Genomic DNA, 25,749 nt, shown 5'->3' on the forward strand with positions numbered 1-25,749 from the left:
GAAAGATATCTACTTTGGTCTCTATAGAAAACCTAGGGGCACTTCTATCGAATACTGCTTTATGAATAGATAGCAAAAACCCTTGACATATTTTATAAAAATGGGCATGGAATTGAGATTCCCACAAAATTTTATGATATCTATGGATGGGAAGCGGGTTTCGTACAATCCACTTCCATCCCATATTGGGAAACTGAGAACAAAAACAAATTGCATCCATAAAAAAAGCACTCATGAAGAAAGGGGGGAAAATCCTTGAAGAAGGACTTCTTTTCCTTCTATATTCTATAATGGCCTTTGTTAAATTGTTTGATAAAATTTGACCCTAGTTCATAATTGTTGCATTTACTGTTGCATCCAATAACGAGACCCATTCCATAGAAAACTTGGTGTTATCGGGTCTACCGAGTAACCTACTCATCATTGCTGCTGTAAAACTATGAGGGGGAGAAATTGATGTCATTGAGTACATACCAGTTTTATCTCGCTTGAGTTTGCCTCCGCTTGATTTCCAGGTCTTCGTAATGTCTATTGAGTCCTCGTTCTCCTTGGTGAAATGCTCAAGGCACTCTTTGTTTTATAGATTTTGCAGCTCTGGTAACTGGTACATTAATCATAGGTTGTCTGGTGAGAAGGAACCCATGAGTTCTTGCCTTTTATTCTTGAGGGTTCTATCTGAGATGTCTACCTCTTCAATTACCCATTTGATCATATCTATGTATGGGATTATCTTTGGTCTCGCAGCTATGCAGTGCAGGAATGAACATGCTATTTCGAAATAGGAGGCGTCAGATGACTCCTGAGCATCTGTCGTGGCCTTTGTTACCAGTGTCCTAGGATGCTCTTCTTCTAACAAGTTATACATGGACTCCAATGTCGTGGTTCCCCCATCTCTACTACATGTTGTATCAAAGAAAAGCAGCACCATGTCTAATTTCTCAGATGCAATTGCCTTTCCCTTCATCGCCATTCTTTCTAACAATCTTTTCTGCGGAGGTTTCCTAAAATGGATCAAATGGAAGTTATCAAATAAACACAAGCGAGAATGACAGTGAGCATTAAATGATAGATTTAACCTCAAAAAGGTGACAAGAAAGGAGCTTTTAATCAAAACACAGATGAAAATATATCGTATCACGTCGAGCCACTCTTTTGACATAAATGCCATTAAACTTATTAAATATCCACTAAAGTCTCTTATCAGTGACTTTAGTACTCATTAAAGTACCACATTGCAAATGGGAAGGGATAAAATTTAAGGTGGCGAGTTTAGACTACGAAAATGCCGATTTTGCGATTGCGATGCAATATCGCAAATCGTATTATCAACATTTTGACTATGTGTTTTCTCAAAGTTTTTTAGAATTTTGCGGGATGCGAGCTGAGCAACATATTCTTCATCATTTAGAGCGTAGTTTGTCTAAATGAGTAATTACTTCATAAAGTGCTTTTCACTACGTGGCGGACTTAACATATAATTCATAGTATTTTTTTTTCTCAGGTCCGGGTTTTATCGCACTTCGCAAACTCTCGCAGTTCGTAAGATTGGTTTCTTAAGTGATTACTGTGATGAGATGAGTATTGACTCGCTCTACCGAAATATTGCATTTCACATATTTGATATGTTTCATGAGCTGCGTGTTCTGTGAAAGTCGATATGCGATTGTGATAAGCACTTCATTTTATGGGAAATTCCTTAAGTCTTAGTTTTGAATGAAAAGTCCAATGATATCTAAGTTAAGTGCGGTGATCTTTTCAATCGCAATTCGTGGATTTTGTTCATTAATTAACCTTTTAACACACTTGGTTCGGCGGTATGCGAAAAGGCGAGAATTGCTAGTTTTAAAGGGTTTCGACTTGATATCTTGATTTATTTCTAAAAGTTTAAAAGAAAGCACCTAAGTGCTAAATTATTCTTGGAGAGTTTTTTTATAAAGGGTCCCCATTTATTAATAGAATATTAACTATTAAACTAAAAAATGGAGGGGGGTGGGGGTGGGGGGGGGGGTGTGGGGGGGTCGTTTTGAATAGCACAACACCTTCCTATACAACAAATCATTAGAGTAATCAAGTAAAAGAGCTTACAAATCATGGAATCAAATGGGCACTGCATGGTGGCATGCCCTTCCATAGTGGGCTCTTAGCATGTAGAGGTGTCTTCAACCTCAATAAGGGGGTTAACCAAGGACCCTATTAAGTGTTTTCTACCTCTAAAGGGGGCGACATGTCCGTGGTACATCCATCAATTAGTAGGTAGCATGTGGTATAATGGTGGAACAAAACGAGGCATCAGGGGAAGGCTCCAAGCCACATGCCATAATACAAGGGAAGCTTACACTTGGGTGTATGAATGTAGGAGGGAGTAATCGTGGTACATGAGTGACCCCCGTCCTTTGTTTTTCCACCCTTATTCATATGCCTTTTACCTTTGATTGGTTTTTCTTTATAACTACTCGAGGCTCCAGCGGATGAGAGAATGATGTGTAGGATACAATAGTGATTACCCACTTAAGGTGGAGTGGTTCATTGCCCACCAAGGGTTGGGAAAATAATGGGTTCCTTAATGATGAAAGGGTTCAATATGAGGGACCCTAGGAACTAGGGTGATGTCCATAATGATAGGGGTAAAGCTAATGTTGGCCTTTTGCCCATGTGCTAAATGTGTGTGTCCCAGCCATCTTTTGCATTTTGTGGTACATTTCCTATTGAGAGTAGAAACATTATGCTTTGTATTTTTCTTTTAGCTGCATCAACCTTCAGGGAATCGTTCTAGGCCCGACCCAAGGTGTGGATGAAGGGAGGGGGAGGCTAATTCCCTGTGGACCCAATGGACAAATGTTGACGTAGATGGGAAATATGGTGAATGGGGTTATATTGAGTGGAGGGGAGGTGATGTATGTGGTATCAAGAAGCGAGACCACGCAACTAAAATCAAGGGTTCCCATGTAGTGTCACCTCTAAAGTTAGTAGCCAATAAAGGAGGTCCCATGGGACTAGGATACACGGCTAACCATAAAATTGGACAAAGGAGACAAGAATACAAACCAAACCCACTCCTTCTGCCAAATCCCCCCACTAATCCATGCCCAAAAGTTTCCATGATAAGTAAACAAAATCAACCAACTACAAAATGAAAGGCCATACCTTTTGGGTCAAGAGCCCCACCTTCAAACATATGATCATAACATATGGGCGAGGGACCACGTGGTTGGCTCAAGTGGCAGAGATAGTGGCACATCGAGAAATTTGGTGGCTACAAGGGGTTGTTGGATGCTAGCTGAGGACCATCTAGGAGAAAATTTTCTCCTATGGATATCACCCACTAAGTGGTGGGTAACAATTCCTACTTCAACCCCTAAATAGCCTTCTTCAATCTATAGAAATGGGTTCCATACCCATGCATCTCCAGATCTCTCAAGTGATTTATATACATTTTCTCTTCTATCACAACATTTCATAAAATCACTCTTCACATCCATTTCATATAAAGCTCAACCAAAACATGATGGAACTTAGACAATGGTTTTGATAGTAATATACCTTGAAAAAGGAGCAAAAGTCTCATCATAATCAACTCTCTTTATGGGTAAATCTTCTAGCTACAACTCAAGGCTTGCACTTCTCTATGTTCTGGTCATATGTCACATGCTTAATCTTGAACACTCGTCTTGAATCTATCACATATTTGTGAACCCATCTTGGAACTATCTCTCAAACACCATTTTTTAGAATGGAGTTACACTCCTTCGTCATGGAATCCTGCCATGCTTGCTAAGTACTTTCCTAAATAAAAATAGAAGGTTTTGTATCAATAATAAAAGATATTAGTGCAACATAAGTTGGAAATATTTTATGTGATGTCTCAATTCTCACTTGAAAGTAGATTTTGGTGCTCCCACTTATTCTTATGCCTACCACAAAATTTGGGTAAGCCCTCTCAGCATCCTAGCTAAATGCTTCAATTTCTTCATTGGAACCTCGTGAATCTGAATCTGATTTTTCTATTTTGAAGTCATGTTTGGGGCAATGAGCCTTTTATCATTCTCAATCTCCAAGGAAGGATACAAGGAATTTTGAGGAGCAAGCATCCTCATCAAATTTTACATCTATGCTCACCAATATCTTACTTTATGCAAGAATGTGAATTTGTTAAGACTTGGAAATCTCCTAAATAAGGTACCATAATGCTCAAGGGTTCAATTTTATTCCTCTTTTCATAAAAAATAAAATAAATGTAAATAAGATAATCAAATAAACAAAACTATTATATCTAAGGCTTCTCACTAGTTAAGATGACTTGCATTACCTTATTCTTTGATACATTTTGATTACAACGGTTTAGAATGTAAAAAGATATGTCACATGCCTCTACCCAAAGACTCATGAGAAACTCTGTGTCATATATCATTGCTATGGTTTTTTTAATGATGGAATGGTTCTTCCTCTCAACAACCCCATTCTATTGCAGGTTGTAGAGTATTGTTAACTCCCTCTTGATCCATGCATACCTACAAAAGGCATCAAAGTCTTTGGCGGTGTACTCTTTTCCATTGTTAAATGGAAGCACCTTTGTCTTTATAGTTATTTGATTCTCCACATAAGCTTTAAACTCTATGGACATCCTTAAAATTTCAGCTTTTTCTTCACAATTCAGATCCAACATGCCAAAAGGTGATATATTCCTTAAAATATGTGGAATCTCCTCTATTAGGATTATTTATCACCCATTTTTTTTAAACATACCCTAACCACCTCCTTTAAGAGGGAATTCAATATTTTATGATCATTAACCCCTTTCCCTACCACATGTCATGCTTTAGAGCTTCATAATGTAGGGTGTTTTCTCCTTGGGATATGTTTGATCCTTTCCTTGCCATATATCATGCCTTGGACACCTCCCAAGGTAGGGCATTCATGTTTTAAGACTCCCTTCCTACTCACATCCTCTATCCATGTGGTCTTGAGACCTCGGTTCAACTAGGGAACAAGGCTTTCCATAAATGATGCAACAAAGGTAATGTAAGACATGTAACCCTACCTCAAATGTGTAATGTGTGCCCAAATGGAATCTCATAGTCAAATGTGCCTCTAGAAAAGCCTCCATCAATTCAACCATACACCTCCACACCCTTTTCCTTACCTTGAATGAGAAGTGGCTTGGGCATGATAGAACAAGGGGCATAAACTTCAAGTTTTACCCACAACCTATAGCTACCACTGAACTCAAAAGGTCTTCCACTATGCTTGGTGAGAGAGGAAAGCACTTTAAAATGAAAAATGACTACTGTATTTTGTTTGGTGAGTAGGTTGGGGGTGGTGGTGGTGGGATGATGGGGTGGGTATCAAACTCATTTAACTTTATTCCAAGATCCTTTGGAGAGGCATGGAGCCCAAATAGGACAACCTTACTGTTTGCACTAATGCTTTGAAGATCAACTCTCTCAATTTCCAACTTGGTAGCTGCATTTTCCTGCATTTTGGCCTTCTCCACACAAGAATTCCTATTGTAACTACATTCAAATCAACACCCAACTACGTGTAAGCAAGAACTACCTACAATTTCTTACCATTGAATGCAATGGCTATATCCTTATCACAAGTACCTATTAACATTATGGCCTTTGTTTGTCTTTTTTTTTTTTTTTTTTTTATTAGCTTTCATTTGGATTAATTGAAAAAATTGTCTAGGGCATTAGAATGTCTTTAGAGACTATCTTTGTGCTTTGCCAATAACATCGTATCTTCTACATAAATCAATGACCACAAAGCCTAACTAGTTATGCATATTCCTTCTTCCCCATTCTTCCTAATCTAATCTTGTAACTGAACTATGAATATGCCAAATAATGTTAGGGAGAGGGGTATTCTTGTTTAATCTTGATATTACTGTTAATTTTAATTTCTGTCCATTTATCAGTACCCCCAATTCTACAATAACTCCTCTCCACTCAACATAAATTCCTATTTTGTTTCTTCTTTATCCAATTTTTTTTAGAGGCATTGTATTGAATGCTTAAGAAAAATCAACGAAGCAAAGATAAATACTATCATCTTTCCGTTGCACTTTCTTGCAATAACTCTTAACAATTATCAAATGGTCAATGACTAATTGCTTAAGATGAAAACCAACCTGAGAGCCTGAGAGGGGGCCCTAACATTGTTTTTTCTACCCATTTACTTATCTTCCTCTATAGAATTATGTCAAATAGCTTGGAAAAGGGGCTATTAACTATGACGGTTCTGTAATTTCTCACATTACTCGTACTAGCACCTTTGTGAATATGTCTCCCTGTGCTAACCTGCTAGTTTGAAGGAACCCATACCATATGGCTTGATTGGATATATACTTGAAAATTGCACACAAAGGTGGACCTCCCCATTTGACCAACCATTTCAGCTGTTTAGTCATTTACTTAAAGTGCCTTTCCATTGGCAAGACTCTTAATTCTTACTTCATATCTTCTCTTGAAATAACCATTGTTTCTTTTCAAAGAAATCCATGTTGGAATCATTTTACTTAATGCTTTTCTCATAAGTTCACATATGTTAAAATTGGCAACCAGGGCAAAACTTCATGTGGGTCATCTTATTCATGGCTGATAATATTTTTATTAGATTCCTCTCGTCGAGAGGTGTAGGATTGATATAAAGATCATCCGATTCCGATAAGTATTCATGGAGATATGAATTTATTTTGATTATGGAATTATTATCAAGCCGACCTACAACTCATGTAGGCTCAGAAGCCCAACAGTCGCATCTATTCACCCACCAATGTTGTGTATAAATATAAGAGGAATTTTCCTCATTTGGACTCACTCATCTCATCACATCTCTCTCTCTCTCTACTACGCAGAAATGAGTCTCTTCTCTACTGCGCTGAAATGGGTCTCTCTCTCACACATGTGAAGCCGGAAACTACTGAAACTGAAGCTGCAACTGCAGAAGTAAAGATTGACTTGCGTGGCCTAGAAGATCTCCTCTTTGGAACTGCGCTATAGGTTCATCTAAACCTCCTCTGAAAGCCGCAACTTTTGGTGGTGGAATGAAGTCAATCCGATGAACGGTTTGCAAGATATCGACTGCCCTCGTTTGAAGCCGGAAACTGTTGAAACTGAAGCTGCAACTGCAGAAGTAAAGATTGACTTGCGTGGCCTAGAAGATCTCCTCTTTGGAACTATGTTGTAGGTTCATCTGAACCTCCTTTGAAAGCCGCAACTTTTGGTGGTGGAATGAAGTCAATCCGATGAACGGTTTGCAAGATATCGACTGCCCTAGTTTGAAGCCGGAAACTGCTGAAACTGAAGCTGCAACTGCAGAAGTAAAGATTGACCTGCGTGGCCTAGAATATCTCCTCATCTGAACTGCACTGTAGGTTCATCTGAACCTCCTCTGGAAGCCGAAACTTTTGGTGGTGGAATGAAGTCAATCTGACAGTCGGTTTGTGAGATATCGTCTGCCCTAGTTTGATAATGAAGCCGCTAATGCTGATGCTGCTGATCTAGGGTTTGCTATTGCTGATATGAATCAGATTTATTGTACTATTTATCTCTGCTGAATTATTGAAGATAAAAGAAGATTTGATCAAAGGGTTTCCCCACACATTGTGGGGTTTGTCCCTGGCTAGCCGCCACATCTTGTGTCTCTTGTCTTGGCTTGTTTTCTGTCGATCGTTTAATGTTCTATCTGCACTTTACTTTATGTACATGTGATTGCTAATCGGTGGAATATAATAAGAAAAAGAAGTAAACTATTATAATCATAGAACATACCATAACTTAACATGGAATCAGAGCTGAGGTGAAGACAAAGCCCGAGTAAGAGCAAGAGCAATCATCAAAGAGAAGATTGGCAAGGCTATCCTAAAAGAACTATGGGGTCCTCAACACTCTTTCCTGCTGAAGACAAGCTCTGTGAGAAAGCTGACTATCACAGATGGAAGATGTCTATCGATCTAACCCTTGAGAATCAAGGAGTGTTGGATCATGTGAGAGGCAATATTGTTGAGCCTCCATCAAATGCATCCGCTGCTGCCTGAAACAATTGGAAAAATGGAGAAGTCAAAACAATAGCAAGGACTCACACCGGGACGATGATCAAAATCCCTCTGATGGCAAATCAAAGGAATGACAAATTCAACAGCAAAGGTAAGAGGAGAGCTAGGGATCGAGGAAGAGGACAACCATTCAAGAAGGCTAGAAAGTCCAGGATGTATTAAATGCACCTGACCTCAAAAAGAACCTAGTGTCCATCTCGGCAATGGAAGACAAAGGCTACAAGGTAACCTTCAGCAATGGCAAGGTATGTATATGGAAAAATAATGTTAAAGATGCCTTTACTCTTAGGTTTAGTGTTGATTCATTATATCAGGTCGATGGAAGTCTGTTAGGTGTCATGTCTTATGACACATCTCTTTAGTCTGATCTTTGGCATTAAAGGTTTCCCCCCCTTCATTATAAAGCTATAGTCGGTGTAAGACAAATGGTGACAGGGATGCTCGAATTCCAAGTAGAGAAAGAAGGTGTATGTATGGGATGTGTCGAAGGAAAGCTCAAAAGGGACCATTCCCCTCAAGCCAAAGCAAGACCTCCGATGTATTACAGTTGGTTCACTCAGGCATATCTGAGGCTGGCATTAAGAGGGAGACTACTACACCACATACTCCTAAGCAGAATGGTGTGGCAGGAAGGAAGAATCATACGATTGTGGAAGCTGTTCGGGCCATGCTACATGATCAAATACTTTCGAAGTTTCTATGGGCTAACACTACAATCACCACCATATATGTACAAAATTGATGCCCTCATAAAGCATTGGGTTCCAAGACTCCTAAAGAAAAGCTCACCGCAAGGTGAACAATCTTCTAACTTTAAGGAGCTCTCAAGAAGCCGACACCAGGGAACCGAAAGAAAAGGATGATGAATCAATGCCTGATATAGAAGAACCCATGGATCTGATTGATTCTCATCCACATGAGCCTTCCTCTTCTAGGAAGAGGCCTTCATGGCTTAGGGGATACTTGATGATGTTGAAGGACATGCTGCACCCTAACGAACCTTTCGTCAAAGTAAGAAACTTAACAGGTATCAGGGATACCTGACCATCATGAGCACGATCATACAAAATGAGCCTTCATCATTCTCAGATGTCATCAAGCATTAACTATGGAAGGGTGCTATGACCATAGAATATGAGTCTATTATGGAGAATGATGTCTGGGAAGTAGTTCCCAGACCCCAGGACAAGACAATTGTTACTTCCAAATGGCTTTACAAGATAAAGCATGCAGCAGATGGAAGTACAGAAAAGTATAAGGCTCATTTTGTTGCTCGTGATTTATCCCAGAAGGAAGGTATAGACTATGATGTGATATTTGCACCTGTTGCCAGATATACGACCATCTGTTTGATCATAGCCCTTGCCGCTTCACAAGGATGGAACCCACATCAGATGGATGTTAAGACTACATTCTTACACGGCTTGATCAAAGAAGAAGTCTACGTGGAGCAACCCGAAGGATTTGAGATTTATGATTGAAAATATCATGTATGCAGGTTGAAGAAGGCTCTCTATGGGCTGAAGCAAGCACCCCGAGCATGGTATGAGAGGATCAATAGCTACTTGATGAAGCTGGGATTCACTAGGAGTGAAGCCGATCTTAACCTTTACTTTAAGGTTGAAGATGACAAGCCTCTCATATTGGTGTTGTATGTGGATGACCTCTTTCTAACAGGTGCAGACCCTCTCATTCACAAATGTAAGAGGGAGCTAGCTTTTGAATTTGAAATGAAGGACCAAGGACTTGAAGTGTGGCATAAGCCAAGGGAAATTTTCCTATCTCAAGGAAAATATGTGGTAAAGATATTGGAAAGATTTGGTATGATGGACTGCAAGCCTGTGACTACCTCGAGGATATTAACTTTTAGAAGTTATATGGTAGTGATGTCAGACCAGATTTGGGAAATGCCTCTGAGTTTCATAAACTCATTTGCATTGATGTTCTTGGTGAACCTCCATCCGAACATATGTTTTGCAGTTAGCATTGTGAGCTCATATTTGGTTGAGCCTCACTGGATTGATGCCAAGAATCTTCTGAGATATCTTTATGGCACAATGGGTTAAGATACACTACCGGAGATGTGAGACTACTTGGATATACTGATGCTAATTGGGCAGGCAGTGTGGTGGACTGTAAGAGCACTTCCAAGTGCTATTTCACCTTGGGATCTACTTCAATATCCTGGATGAGCAGGAAGCAGAAGTCGGTGGCTTTGAGCATCGCCGAAGTAGGATATATTGTTGCTAGCATGACCTCGTGTGAGGCAGTCTAGTTGTGAAAGCTCTTCAGTGAGCTGTTTGGATTTACATTGGATACCACTGTGATTCTCTATAACAACCAAAGGTGGGATTTGATTATTGAGGAATCCCGTATTCGTCGATTGCTCCAGCAGATAGACATCATCTGGGATATGGTAAGTTGATGAGCAAGGAGGCTCCATCGCATTAAGATGATGTACAGGTTGATACACCTTGTCAAAGCCCCGAGGAAAGATCTAATCTGTGATTTTCCCAAACGACTTGGAGTCGGCAAGAAACCCTTGTACAAGGGTCTTGCATGTTGCATACATTGAGCTCTGGGAGCTCTGAGGGCTTGCGGTTCCTACTGGAGCAACATATGACCACAGGGTGACTCACCCTCCCCGGGTGGTGCACACTGGAACAAGATGATTCGCTCTCTTGTGGGACAAGATGATTCGCTCTCTTGTGGGACAAGATGATTCGCTCTCTTGTGGAACAGGATGATTCGCTCTCCTGTGTAGCAGGATGATTAGTTCTCCTGTGAGGCCTGGATTGATGTGTTCTCCATGGCAGCCTGGATTGATGTGTTCTCCACGGCGATTGTAGCAGGATTGATGTGTTCTCCTGTGAGGACAGGATTGATTAGTTCTCCTGTCGAGGCATCCTACCCATGCAGTCTGGGACTCATGGGAAGTACCTCTCATCTGATCAATGAGCAGGGAAATGAAGTTAGGGACCATAGTAGTACCGATGGACGCATCGTTGTATCTACCGTACTCCCTACGCTAGGATGACCTCCATTGATTTGGGATCAATGATACTAGTCTGGGACCAGTGGTAGGAGTTGTACCATACTATGACGTTGACTTCAGGTCGGTTGAGACTGGTATGGGACCAGTGGTACATACTCCGAGACTAACTTCGTGTCAGTGCAGTACTGGTCTGGGACCAGTGAGAGTGGTACATACTATGATGTTGACTTCGGGTCGGTTGAGACTGGTCTGGGACTAGTGGTACACTCTCTGAGACTGTGATACTGGTCTGGGACCAGTGGTAGGAGTTGTACCATACTATGACGCTGACTTTGGGTCGGTTGAGACTGGTCTGGGACTAGTAGTACATACTCCAAGACTGACTTCGTGTCAGTGCAGTACTGGTCTAGGACCAGTGAGAGTGGTACATACTATGACGCTGACTTCGGGTCGGTTGAGACTGGTCTGGGACCAGTGGTACACTCTCTGAGACTGCGATACTGGTCTGGGACCAGTGGTACATACTCCGAGACTGACTTCGTGTCAGTGCAGTACTGGTTTGGGACCAGTGAGAGTGGTACATACTATGACGCTGCCTTCGGGTCGATTGAGACTAGTCTGGGACCAGTGGTACACTCTCTAAGACTGCGATACTGGTCTGGGACCAGTGGTAGGAGTGGTACTTACTATGAAGCTGACTTCGGGTCAGCTGAGACTGGTCTGGGACCAGTGGTACGCACTCTGAGACTGACTTTGAGTCAGTGGAGGATGATAGTGGTCTAGGACCAGTGGAGTTGTACTCACTAAGACGCTGACTTCGGGTTGGTTGAGACTGGTCTAGGACCAGTGGTACATACTCTAAGATTGACTTTGAGTCAGTATGATACATCCTTGATCATTTCTTCTTCTTCATAATTCAAACAAAAGCAGAGCAGAACACTGCAAGAACATAGCAAAACAGTACAGATCAGTGCAGGGCAGAACAAGACAAAGCAGAACAGGCAGAATAGAGCAGAGTAGGGCAAGGGTCAGGCTGTACAGGGCAGTGCATTTGATGGATGAATAGTAACGACCGATAGACAGATTGCAGATGAAGTTCTCCATGGTTGAGAGGGAGTGTTAAAATTGGAAACCAGGGCAAAACTTCATGTGGGTCATCTTATTCATGGCTGATAATATTTTTATTAGATTCCTCTCGTCGAGAGGTGTAGGATTGATATAAAGATCATCCGATTCCGATAAGTATTCATGGAGATATCAATTTATTTTGATTATGGAATTATTATCAAGTCGACCTACAACTCATGTAGGCTCAGAAGCCCAACAGTCACATCTATTCACCCACCAACGTTGTGTATAAATATAAGAGGAATTTTCCTCATTTGGAGTCACTCATCTCATCACACCTCTCTCTCTCTCTACTACGCAGAAATGAGTCTCTTCTCTACTGCGCTGAAATGGGTCTCTCTCTCACACATGTGAAGCCGAAAACTGCTGAAACTGAAGCTGCAACTGCAGAAGTAAAGATTTACTTGCGTGGCCTATAAGATCTCCTCTTTGGAACTATGTTGTAGGTTCATCTGAACCTCCTCTGAAAGCGACAACTTTTGGTGGTGGAATGAAGTCAATCCGATGAACGGTTTGCAAGATATCGACTGCCCTAGTTTGAAGCCAGAAACTGCTGAAACTGAAGCTGCAACTACAAAAGTAAAGATTGACTTGCGTGGCCTAGAAGATCTCCTCTTTGGAACTGTGTTGTAGGTTCATCTGAACCTCCTCTGAAAGCCGCAACTTTTGGTGGTGGAATGAAGTCAATCCGATGAATGGTTTGCAAGATATCGACTGCCCTAGTTTGAAGCCGGAAACTGCTGAAACTGAAGTTGCAACTGCAGAAGTAAAGATTGACCTACGTGGCCTAGAATATCTCCTCATCTGAACTATGCTGTAGGTTCATCTGAACCTCCTCTGGAAGCCGAAACTTTTGGTGGTGGAATGAAGTCAATTCGACGGTCGGTTTGTGAGATATTGTCTGCCCTAGTTTGATAATGAAGCCGCTAATGCTGATGCTGCTGATCTAGGGTTTGCTACTGCTGATATGAATCAGATTTATTGTACTATTTCTCTCTACTGAATTATTGAAGATAAAAGAAGATTTGATCAAAGAGTTTCCACACACATTGTGGGGTTTGTCCCTGGCTAGCCGCCACATCTTGTGTCTCTTGTCTTGGCTTTTTTTTCTGTCGATCGTGTAATATTCTATCTGCACTTTACTTTATGTACATGTGATTGCTAATCGGTGGAATATAATAAGAAAAAGAAGTAAACTGTTATAAGCATAGAACATACCATAACTTAACAACATACATGTGTAATCATTTCTTCTTCAATTATTTCCTGCAGTTGACCACCTTAACCTCCTTCCTGATTCAAACATGTGACCTCCTAGAAGGAAACACACATTCTTAACCTTAACCCCTTTACTGATTCAAACCTGTGACCTCCCAGAAGAAAACACACATTCTTAACCATTATTTCCATTTAAACTATACTTAGGCCCAGTGAGACTATAATTTGAGTGTTAAAAACTTAATCAATTTGCTATGCTTTAGGAAATGGACAACCTTCCTTTTCCAACAATTCTAGTATTGCAGTAAACAAACCACATTTCCTTTATTGGAAGGGATAACTTTTTTTGTGGTTAGGGCTACCCCCTTCAATCAAGTTTCTTCACCCAAACCAAATGATTATTAGAGCCCATTACTCTTAGGATTTCAATTTCCACGAAAATTTTCTAAATTGGGAAGCCAATCCTCCAACTTAACTAATTGAAAACCGATAAATGTGAACAAGTACAATATACTATGCTGCTCGAAAAAGCAATGTAGAAGTAACATGGAAACTGACTCCATAACTTCAGAACAAGGGGTCCTTTGTCTGATAGTATAATCCATTTGGTTGATATAAATTATTGCTCTTTATTTAGGTATCAACTAAAAATAGTTAAACTTGGAAGATGTTGGATATAATAATCCCAACCACCGCAATAAACAGCCTGACAGTAGCCATACATGTTAGGCGCATTTTTGCAGGTTGCGTCTCTGCTTGAAGATAGAAGGACTGAAGTCAAACGCGAACGATTCAAAAACTTAGCAAAGGCACTTAAAGAAGTTATGTACTTTGGTAAATAGATATGGGCAGGATTCATTCAGCAACCTTTGCCCATACTCCAGAAACACCTGCGCGATTCTGAACACACTCAATAACAACATCATATTAATTTCGCTCTGTCATAAATTAAATGTAAAATTGTATGTTGAGTTATATATGAATGTAAAATTCATTTTGTAATAGTGTAGAGAGTTTAGAGAGTAAGAGGTAAAGAAAAGAGCGCAAGTCTCTATGGAGAAAATGGTGGAGCAATTTTTTTGGGCATGTGAAAACAACAGTTACTCTATTTTACTGTGTTATTTTGCGTAAGTTTAAATTGTTGTAACTTTTATTTTACCTGGTGAATGAGCGACAGTCTCATGTAAATGTATTTTCATGTTTAAGAAATGAATACTAAGTTTTAGTGTGTTGCTCCAAACATATCTTGTTATTTTTGCTGTGAGTATTCATTAAGTCTTTGGAATAGTTCCGTGGTGCGCAAAATTCAAGTTTGGGAAATAGCCTCACAGTGCGCGAAGGTAGCTCCGCGAAATCACCTTCGCGGTGTGTGAACCTAGTTTCACGAAAGTCATACCTTTCTGCCTCTCCCCTCCGTGAAAACGAAAATTAAATTTCCCAAATATTTTCTAACATGGTATCAGAGTGGGTTAAATATTGTTGGTGTAAAAACAAGTGTTTTTACTAACAGTGAAAATTTTTTGAGCACAGATTGCTTTTTAGCATATTTACCGGCAAGTAGAAAGTTTTTGTTTTGTTTTGTTTTTTTGTTTTGTTTTTTTTTTTTTTTTTTTTTACGCTCAGAAATGGCAACATCAAGCACAAGTTTGACTAATTCTCAAATAAAATTATGATTATTGGGCTATTACAATGAAGGCCATGTTTTCTTCTCAAGACATTTCGGATTTGGTAGAGAATGGTTTTCAATTACCAACAAATGCAGCAGCATACAATGCCTTATCTCAACAAGAAAGAGATGTGTTAAGGGATAATAGGAAGAAGGATTCAAAGGCCCTGTTTTATATTTTCCAAGCTATTCATGAAAGTATTTTCCCAAGGGTTGCAGTAGCAATGAAGTCCAACCAAGTCTGGGACACCCTCCAGACAGCCTACCAAGGCATGACAAAAGTAAAGACAACAAAGCTGCAATTTTTTAGGAGAAATTTTGAAACACTTTGTATGAAAGAGTTTGATAATATAGACTCGTTTTTTACACATCTAAGTGGGTTGGTTACTCAAATCAGGTCTCATGGTGAGACACTTGAGGAAATAAGAATAGTTGAGAAAGTTTTGAGAAGTTTTCCAGCAAGGTTTGAGGCCATTGTTGTGGCCACAGAAGAGACAAAGGATCTTTCACAGTTCTCAGTGGATGAGCTTAATGCATCACTGGTTTCTCATGAACATAGACTGAATAAAGCAACAAGCTCCTCATTGGAGCATGCCTTCATGACACAAGTTTCATTTGGTCAAGGTCGAGGCAAAGGAAGATCATATGCTAGAGGAAGAGGAAGAAGCCCATATAGAGGTGGAAGAAGCAGCCCTTTAAGCTCAAGTGGAAGAGGCAGCAATCAAAATCCAAATCAAGGCCCAAGCCAAAATCAAGCACAAGGTCAGAGGTATGATAAATCTCAAGTTCAATGTCATTACTGTAAGAAGTATGGTCATCATGCAAATAAATGTAGAAAGAAGCAATATGTCATTAGTAGCAAACCATGTGTAAATTTCACAAGAGAAAATCAGAACCATGATAGCATGTTTCTAGCTTGTAATGTAGCACAAGAAAAACATAGTGATATATGGTATCTAGATTCAGGGTATAGCAACCACATGTCAAGAAACATAGAAATCTTTTCTGATTTAGATGAAAGTGTGAAATATGAAGTGACATTAGGGACTGATAGCAAAGTCTCTGTCATGGGTAAAGGAAGAGTTAATATCCTAACAAAGAAGGGGGAGAAGAAATACATCTCTAATGTTTACTTTGTCCCCAGTCTGAAACATAATCTCATGAGCGTTGGACAACTCATGCAGAAAGGCTACAATGTCTTCTTCAAAAATGATGTGTGCACAATTTTGGATAGGCCTCCAAGCAGACAGTTGATTGCAAAGGTTCAGATGACAAACAATAGAATGTTTCCCCTAAAAATAATATCAGATTTGCAGAAAGAAGGTGCACAAGCACAACTATCTATGAACTCACAAGAAAATGGAAGAAAAGGGGCAGTTGTCACACAAGTAAACTTTCAAGCAGAGGTAAAATATGAAAACTGGTTATGGCACTTGAGATTTGGACATCTCAACTTTGGAGGTTTGAATTTGCTGCATAGGAAAGACATGGTGAAGGGTTTACCACTCACAGAAAAACCAGACAGCATATGTTAAGGATGTATCTTAAGCAAGTAACATAGAGAGACATTTCCAGCAGGAAAGTCTGTGAGGGCAAAGGCACCTTTGGAGATTGTCCACTCAGACTTATGTGGACCAATGCAGACACCATCAATTGGTGGCAGTCACTATGTATTGACCTTCATAGATGACTACACAAAGAAGACATGGGTCTTTCTCCTAAAACAGAAAAGTGAAGTGTTTGAGTGCTTTTGCTAATACAAGGCTCTTGTTGAAAAGAAAAGCGAACATTACATCAAAGTCCTTAGGACAGACAGAGGTGGAAAATATATCTCAAATGACTTTCTTTGATTTTGCAAGGAACATGGAATTCATAAGCAATTTACAACAAGATATACACCGCAACAAAATGGTGTGGCAGAAAGGAAGAATAGGACCATTATGGAGATGGCAAGGAGTATGTTGAAGGCAAAGCATTTGCCAAATGACTATTGGGTTGAAGCTGTCGCTTATGCAACATATATCTTGAATAGATGTCCAACCAAAAGTGTCCAAAACATTGTTCCTAAAGAGGCATTGAGTGGAAGAAAACAAAATGTCACTCACATGAGAGTTTTTGGATGTGTGGCTTTCGCACATGTCCTAGATGAGTTGAGAAAGAAGTTGGACAGCAAGGGGGAGAAATGCATATGTGTTGGATATAGTGATGAATCCAAGGCATACAAACTCTACAATCCATTAACCAAGAAAGTCATAATCAACAAAGATGTGCAGTTCATAGAAGAGGAAGCATGGGATGGAAGTTTAGAAAAGACAATCAATGTCAAAGCATGCATACCAAATGTGGACAGAGAGGAATTAACATCAACAAGTAATTCTTCAACTCTAACTCTCTCTACTCCTATTCAAGCATAGAAACGCAGACATCAAGCAATGCCATCAACAAATAATAGGATAGTTTCGTGCAGTTAAGCAAGTGCTTCTCCAAGCACACCATGAAGCGTGACACCAAGTGACATATCAAGCCCATCTTCAGCGAGCACAAGAAGGCCAAAATTCAGAAATTTAAATGAAATTTATGAGAAAGATGAAGTTGATAGTGGCATAGGTTTGAATTCATTATTTGCATTATTTTGTCATGTAGATGACCCAATCCACTTTGAAGATGCAATGAAAGAATAAAAATGGGTTGCGGCAATGGAGGAGGAAATAGAAGCAATAGAAAGGAATGACACATGGGAGTTAGTGAGCCTTCCGAAAGGAAAACATGTTATTAGAGTGAAGTGGGTCTGTAAGACCAAAAGCAACATTGAGGGAAAGATTGAAAGGCACAAAGCAAGGCTAGTTGTCAAAGGATACAAGCAGCAGCATGGAAGAGATTACACAGAGACATTCGCGCGAATGGAGACAGTGTGCATAGTTGTGGCGATTGCCGTACAACACAAATGGATAGTGTATCAAATGCATGTAAAGTCAACGTTCCTGAATGGAGTGCTGAAAGAGGAACTGTATGTCGTGCAACTGCCTGGTTATGAGATTGAAGGCCAAGAAGACAAAGTGTATCGGTTAAAGAAAGCTCTTTATGGGTTGAAGCAAGCACCGCACGCATGGTACAACAGGATAAATGCTTACTTGTTGGACAATGGTTTCGACAAATGTGATGGTAAGCCTACTCTCTACATCAAAGAGAGCAAAGGTAAGATTCTCATTGTCGTCTTATATGTAGATGATTTGATCTTTACAGGGAGTGATGATTTCCTCATCGTTGATTTTAAACAAGTCATGAAGAGTGAGTTTGAAATGATTGACTTGGGGTTGCTAAAATACTTTTTGGGCATAGAAGTGAAACAAATAGAAAATGGCATTTTTAACTCTCAAGCAAAGTATGTTGCAGAAATTTTGGACAGGTTTAAAATGCAGAACAGTAAGTCCGCACCAACTCCAACTATCATATGGTTGAAGTTGAGCAAAGAAGATTGCAGTAGCAATGTCAATCCGACATTATACAAAAGCATGATAGGTAGCCTGATGTATTTGACCGCCATTAGGCCAGATATAATGTATGCAGTAAGTTTGGTGTCAAGGTTCATGGAGACACCCAAGGAGACACATTAGCAAGCAGCGAAAAGGATTTTGAGGTATGTTAATGGGACAAAACAATATGGCATTTTGTACACAGCAACTAGTGATTTCAGGCTGGTTAGTTACACTGACAGTGATTGGGCAGGCAGTGTCGATGATAGAAAGAGCATGTTAGGATATGTTTTTCATTTGGGTTCCAGATCCATTTCATGGGCCTCCAACAAGCAGCCAATAGTGCCACTATCAATAGCAGAAGCTGAATATGTCGCAGCGACAGTAGCAGCGTGTCTGGCAGTTTGGATGAGAAGGATGTTGAGGGATCTTCATCATGACCAAGAGGACGTGACAACTATTTTCTGTGACAACACCTCAGCAATTGTATTGTCAAAGAATTCTGTCTTCCACAAAAGGACCAAGCATATTGATGCTAAATATCATTTTATTAGAGAGTTGATTAACAATGATGAAATTGTGTTGCAGCGTTGCAAGTCACAGGAACAATTTGCTGATATTTTCACAAAGCCATTGGCAGATGAAAGTTTTGTTTATCTCAGACACTATTTGGAATTTTCAATGGTGGCAATTGTAATTAAGGGGGAGTGTTGGAAATAATAATCTCAACCACCGCAATAAACAGCCTGACAGCAACGATACCTGTCAGACGTATTTTTGCAGGTTGCGTCTCTGCTTGAAGATAGAAGCACTGAAGTCAGACGCAAACCATTTAGAAACTCAGCAAAGGCATTTTAAAAAGTTATGTACTTTGGTAAATAGATATGGGCAAGCATTCATTCAGCAACCTTTGCCCACACTCCAGAAACACCTGCGCGATTCTGAACACCCTCAACAACAACATCATATTAATTTCGCTTTGTCATGAATTAAATGTAAAATTGTATGTTGAGTTATATATGAATGTAAAAGTCATTTTGTAATAGTATAGAGAGGTTAGAGAGTAAGACGTAAAGAAAAGAGCACGAGTCTTTGTGGAGAAAATGGTGGAGCAATTTTTGGTGAGCGCCTGAAAGCAACAGTTACTCTGTTTTACTCTGTTCTAAAAATTTATCCTCATCACTATTTATTATTTCTTTGTTGCTCTTCTGTTATCATCATTCTCACATCCTGATGATGGATCCCATTTGGGATTTGAAACGTTGGTGCAAAAATGTTCTAACTGTGGATCGCTGTAACTTTTATTTTACCTGGTGAATGAGCAGTAGTGTCATGTAAATGTATTTTCATGTTTAAGAAATGAATACTAAGTTTTAGTGTGTTGCTCCAAACATATCTTGTTATTTTTGTTGTGAGTATTCATTAAGTCTTTGGAATAGTTCTGCGGTGAGCGAAATCCAAGTTTGGGAAATAGCTTCGTGGTACACGAAGGTAGCTCCGTGAAATCACTTTCATGGTGCGCAAACCTAGTTTTGCGAGCCAAAACGAAAATTAAATTTCTCCCCTCTGCAAAAATGAAAATTAAATTTCCCAAATATTTTCTAACAAAAAACACTTTATAAATATAATTGTTTAGATTAACGAGAGGCAGAAACTCAGGTCTCTAATAAAAGCACACTTTTTTGTGTGCTACCGACCCTTGGTCCTATATCATAGGCCTAATTCCCTTGCAAATTAATTAAGTTGTTTTACTTATGCTTATCTATTGCAAATTTATATTTAGAATTATACATCAAGAAGAGGTCTATAAAAGTTATATACATTAATTAATAAAATTTTGTACTACCATAACAGGGCATGGTTCCAACAATTGTGGAAAGCACTACCAATATGTTGGAGGAATGGAGCAACTTGGTGTTGTCTAGTGAAGCAGAAGTTGAAGTGCTCCAGGAGTTCCGCAATATGACAACAGATGTTATTGCTCATTTGGAAGCAGTTATGCAGAGGGAAAGCACTTCTTCAATATTCAGGATCAACTAATACTTCTTACCGCTGAATCAGTTCTTAGAGTGATGGGGCCAGCCCACGTGGTCCCGCCGTCGTTACTTCCCACTTGATGTTGTACTGTCAATTGATGTTTATAACCACCGGATTTCAGATATACGCAACTTGATTTTCAATCTATATTTAATTAAGAGGTTCTACGGTAATGGTACGTTGGTTATGTGTTGAGCGGACACCTGTCCCTTCTTAGAATCCTAAAACCCCACCTTGGTATAGGGTTTTCGCCACCCTTGCATTCATTTGGTTTTGTGTTTCCTCCGGTCCTTTAATCTGCGAGCTCTCGGTGACCCTTACAATTTTTTTCTGTGATTCTTTCGTATTTGTTCGAAACTCATCCACCTGGTTCTCTGAGCTACGAGCTGGTAGTCTGCAAGTTTCAATGTGGGTTCTTTTAGCTGGTCCGGGGTTTTGTTGCTCCGAGTTCTTCGAGCTGCATGCTCTCGGCGGTCTTCACGGCTCCATTGGTTCGGAATTTGTTTTGGAAGTGTCTCGTTCGTCTGTTGAACTGTTGAACCCTGGTAAGGTTTGTTTCTCTGCTTGTGTCTAGATTGTTCCTGTGTTTTCTGTTGTCGGCTTTACGGGTCTCTGCCTCTGTGCGTCCTTTACTCGATTTGTCACCTAGGTTTTCACTGTTGTCACCTCTGTGTGTTGGTTGATGAGTATGTGGTTCTCGGTCTCGTTCTTCAGCACTGATTCGGCTCATGCACGGTCTCGGCAAACTAATGGTGGCGTTCTCCGTCGATTCCTCTGCCAACTTGACTGGTAAGCTTTCCTTCTATGCTATATCTTTGTACTTGTCCTTCTTTCTGGTTCTAATCGTCTTCGGCTCCTTGTGAGCAGGAAGACAATCCGAGGTTACGGTGGTCACGGCTTGTCTGTTAGGTAAGCGGAACCCCTGTGTAGTATTTGCTCATTCAAAAATAAAATTGTTTTAATCCTCTGTATTTTGTTTCCACTGTAATTTGACTCTCGGTTGTTGGTTTCCTTTGCAGGTGGAGCGACCGAGGGTTTCGGTGCTTGGACACTCGACTATTCCGAAGGAATTCCGGGTAGCATCGTTCTGTTTACTTGTGGTTTACTTGCCCTGAGTCTTTCGGCGTGTGGTTTGGTATGGTTGTTGGCCTCGAGCCACTCTCTGTGCTTAGTTCTGTTGTCGAGTAATGTCTGTGTCGAGTCGTAGGAGTGGGTTTGGGGATTTATGGGGTTTTGGTTTATGTTGGTAATGGTTACGGTTCCCAAGTCCGTGAACTGGTTCGTTCTTAAGCTTTTTGCACAAAATGTAAATGGGCAATAACTTTTTGATGACTGTATAAGAACTATCTGGAATTGAATTTTGGTTATGCTTTTAAGTTCGCATACCTGGATTTACTGTGGTTGTTCTCTTCACTGTAAAGGCAAACTCTGATTTCGTATATAGGAATTTGTATAGACGATTTCTTGTGCGTTTGGTTATTCTGTTGGAGTTGCCTGTAGATGGGCGCCGTTACTCCTTCTCCGAATTGAACGACCTCTACATTCAAATATCTCTCGTTTTCGATTTAAGTTCTGTGACCATGCATTGGTAATATTCACACAGTAATTCAATACAAAAAAAAATATTTCAGAAATGAATAGGACGCTGTAAGCTTAAGTCACCAGATTCGCTGAATTTCAACCATTAAATTCGAAATTCGGCGAATTTCAATGACAAACGAACATATTCGTTCGAGTTCGCCGAATTTAATGGCGAACTCGAATTTCAAGCCGAATTCGATTTTTTTCGAACAAAATCGCCTGACATTCGATGAAATTCGCCGGACGTTCGATTAAATTCGCCTACAGTTCGATTAAATTCGTTTTTTTTTTTTTTTTTTTCGCGCGTTTTAGGCTTTAGGTTGCGGCCCGCGGGTTTTATTGCTCGCCGGTTTCATTGTTCCATTGTTTGGGTTACAACTTGTGCGAAGGGTTTCATTTCGTTGGCGCCGGCGGTCCAGACTCACCACACTCCATACTCCAGTCACGACTCACAACAAAACAACAGTTGTAATTATAGTGTTAAGGGCTGGTCTGGGCTAACAGTCACGTAAAGGGCAGAGCCTTTGGTGCGGACAAGTGCTGGAGGGTGCAAAACTGCAGGCCGAGGAAATCTAAGAGGAGAAAACTGCAGGCGTGACTCTACAGACTACAGCGTCTCGACTCTCAGCTGTCAGCCTGCCGACGCCTATAAAGTGTGAAGTTCACAAGGGCTCATCGTTCACGGTTCAGCCTTCAGGTAGGACTCGTTCAAACTTCAAACTTTAAAGTTTATGGTCTGTGGTATGGTCCATCCATAATGATTCAACTCCCGTCACTAGATCCTTTATTTTCTGAAGTTCTGTAGCAATGCCAATAAAACAGCTTTATCAGTTCCCTTGGTAAAAGACAATCTCGTTTTTAAATTTGAACACTGTTCTCGAATCTCTTGTACCAAGGCAATGGTAAACTCATTGTAAAATAAAGATAACGTCCAATGCCTGATATAATGTTAAAAACTTAAGCTATAAATGCTTAATATAACGTAAAAAACTTCAACGCTATAGTAAAAAACTAACAACACAATAAGAAGGTTCAGCAAAACCTGCACCATCGAATCATTGCCTTCATGACACAGCCAGAGTTCTATGGTTGCTTTATTGTGAACCACAAAGAGGTTCCGTGGTTTAAAAAATATTATGTTAGCATGAATGAAGACAAAAGCAATTCAAGTGGACACTTTCAATCATTTTCAGTCAAGGCACAAACATATATACTGCCAGACGGTACATAGGAGGAAAGAAAAACTGATTCTTAAATGGGCTACTGAAGATGAAATACAAAGAATCATAAACAATTAAAATGAATGAACCATGTAGTTGAATTTGGTTTCTTCTGATCAACAAAATGGTTCTGAGGCTCTCCTATTATGCTGTACTGGTACATCAGTTACTGCAGTGCCGGAAGAAACTGAAATTTTTCCAGCCACAACCACCAAGCTCATTATTCAAGTAAACTAAATCAGTTTCAAAACTTGAAAGGAGGAGTGCAAAATGATTGGAAACCAGAGGGAAACACAAAACTCATTCCATTGACTGGACCCTTTCATGCAGACAACCTTTCCTCTATATTACCAGATCAAAATACAGATCTGCCAAATTTTTGAAAAGCCAGAATCTGAACACGGTGGGTAAATGGCAGGGTACAAAAACATATAAAAATATTTTTAGAATTACAAGAAAAATAGAAGAATCAGAACCATCAAGAAACACAACAGTACAACTATAAGTTACAAGTTTACAACCAAATAAAGGAGTTCTCATGCATTAGATGCCCATGTACCCTAATTGATAATTTGATGATTGATAATTTTGTACACCATTTCAGAATGAACATGAAGCAGGTCATAACAGCCTTTTTGTGAGCCACATTCACGTCCATAGCAGCGGTAATTTGTAACAAATGCTGGACTTGGAATTTGCCCAGAAAACAATTCACTGCATTATATTTACATAGATCTATATATTCGTGTAATAGCTACAGCCTACAGCCTACAGGCCTGTGAGCCTAAATCTTGAAACATACTGATACAAAAGCATAAATATGTGTGCAAACTGCAAAGTGTTTTTAATCACTTTTCCTTTTTCTAAATTCTAACTAACGAAAATGTAATTTCAAAAAAAATTGCAGGCATTTCAGACATTGCAGTGCCAGACATTTCAGACTTCTAAATTCCAATGGCACCCCCAAAATCAACTGCTGTAGCTTGGAATTTTGTCCAAAAAGATGGTTTTAATCTTTCATGTCAGCTGTGTGGACATAATTTCACTGGCACTTTGACTAGAGCAGTGGATCACCTTCTCGGTATTAGCAATGGAAGTGGAGGTGGTGTTGAAGCCTGCACTAAGATCACCGATGAACAAAAAGCCAAAGTGGAGAAAGACCATTCCAATTCACAGATGCAAAAGCAGAAAAGGGTGAATAAGAGGCAGCGAATTGAGAGGGAGATTGCCATGTCTTCCTCCAACACCATTAATTCAGTTTCAAACATTGGTGGATCAAGTTCTACAGCTCCTCAAGCAAAAACAGGTGGGCCGAAAACATTAAATCAATTCTGGAAACCTGTTGAGAAACAGGAAGTTGATGATGCTGTTGCTGAGTATTTTTATGCATGTGCAATTCCCTTTAATGTGGCGAGGAGTCCATATTTTAAAAATGTAATTAAAAAGGCCATTGATTTTGGGAAGGGCTATGTTCCTCCTGGATCTGAAGCTTTAAGGACAACTTTGCTAAAGAGAGCGAAAGACAGAGTGACAAGAAAGTTGGCTGATATTAAAGAGTCCTGGAAGCTTACATGATGCACAATTTTGAGTGATGGTTGGTCAGATTTGTGTCATCGCCCATTGATCAATGTGCTTGTTTATTGTCCTCAAGAGGTACTTTTCTTGAAGGCAGTGAATGCAATGAATCGAGTGAAGACATCAGAATTTATTTTTGGAATTTTGGATGAAGCGATTCAAGAGGTTGGGATGGAAAATGTTGTCCATGTTGTTACAGATAATGCATCAAATTGTGTTGGTGCAGGGAAGCTGATTATGGAAAAATATAATTAGATTTATTGGACCCCTTGTGCAGCTCATTGCTTGGATTTAATGTTGCATGACTTAGCCAAATTTCCTTGGGTCAATGAAACAATCCGAAGAGCCAAAACAATTTCAAACTTCATCATCAACCCTCGTCTCACTTTGAGCATATACAGGAAGAATGCATCAAAAGAGTTGTTGAGGCCTTGTGATACAAGGTTTGCCACTTTTTATATTACTCTGAAAAGAGTTGTTGAGGAAAAAGCGAGCCTAAGAGCTGTTTTTTGCAACACTAAGTGGGAGAGATCTACCCTCTCAAAAGAAACTAAGGGGAAAAATGTTGAACAAATAGTGCTCAATAATGGCTTTTGGGAAAATGCAAACAAGGTTTTAAAAATTTGTGGCCCAATTGTTAATGTGCTCCGCATGGTTGATGGTGACAAACCTTGTATGGGTTTTGTTTATGAAAGCCTTGATCGTTGCAAAGAGGCCATTGCAACTGCTTTTGATAATGTGGAAGCTGATTACAAGGAGATATGGGATTTAATTGATCATAGATGGAAGATGATGCATAG

General features: G+C 39.8%; 1 pseudogene; it reads left to right on the forward strand.

Moving 5' to 3' along the window:
• The window catches only part of LOC149224994 (cytochrome P450 734A1-like), a 124,229-nt pseudogene that overhangs the window by 92,808 nt on the left and 5,672 nt on the right, over positions 1-25,749 (forward strand).

This window comes from Pinus tabuliformis, chromosome Q (assembly GCF_031772625.1).
Source record: "Pinus tabuliformis cultivar Carrire ecotype Pingquan chromosome Q, CPIR1, whole genome shotgun sequence".
Classification (NCBI taxonomy): Eukaryota; Viridiplantae; Streptophyta; class Pinopsida; order Pinales; family Pinaceae; genus Pinus; species Pinus tabuliformis.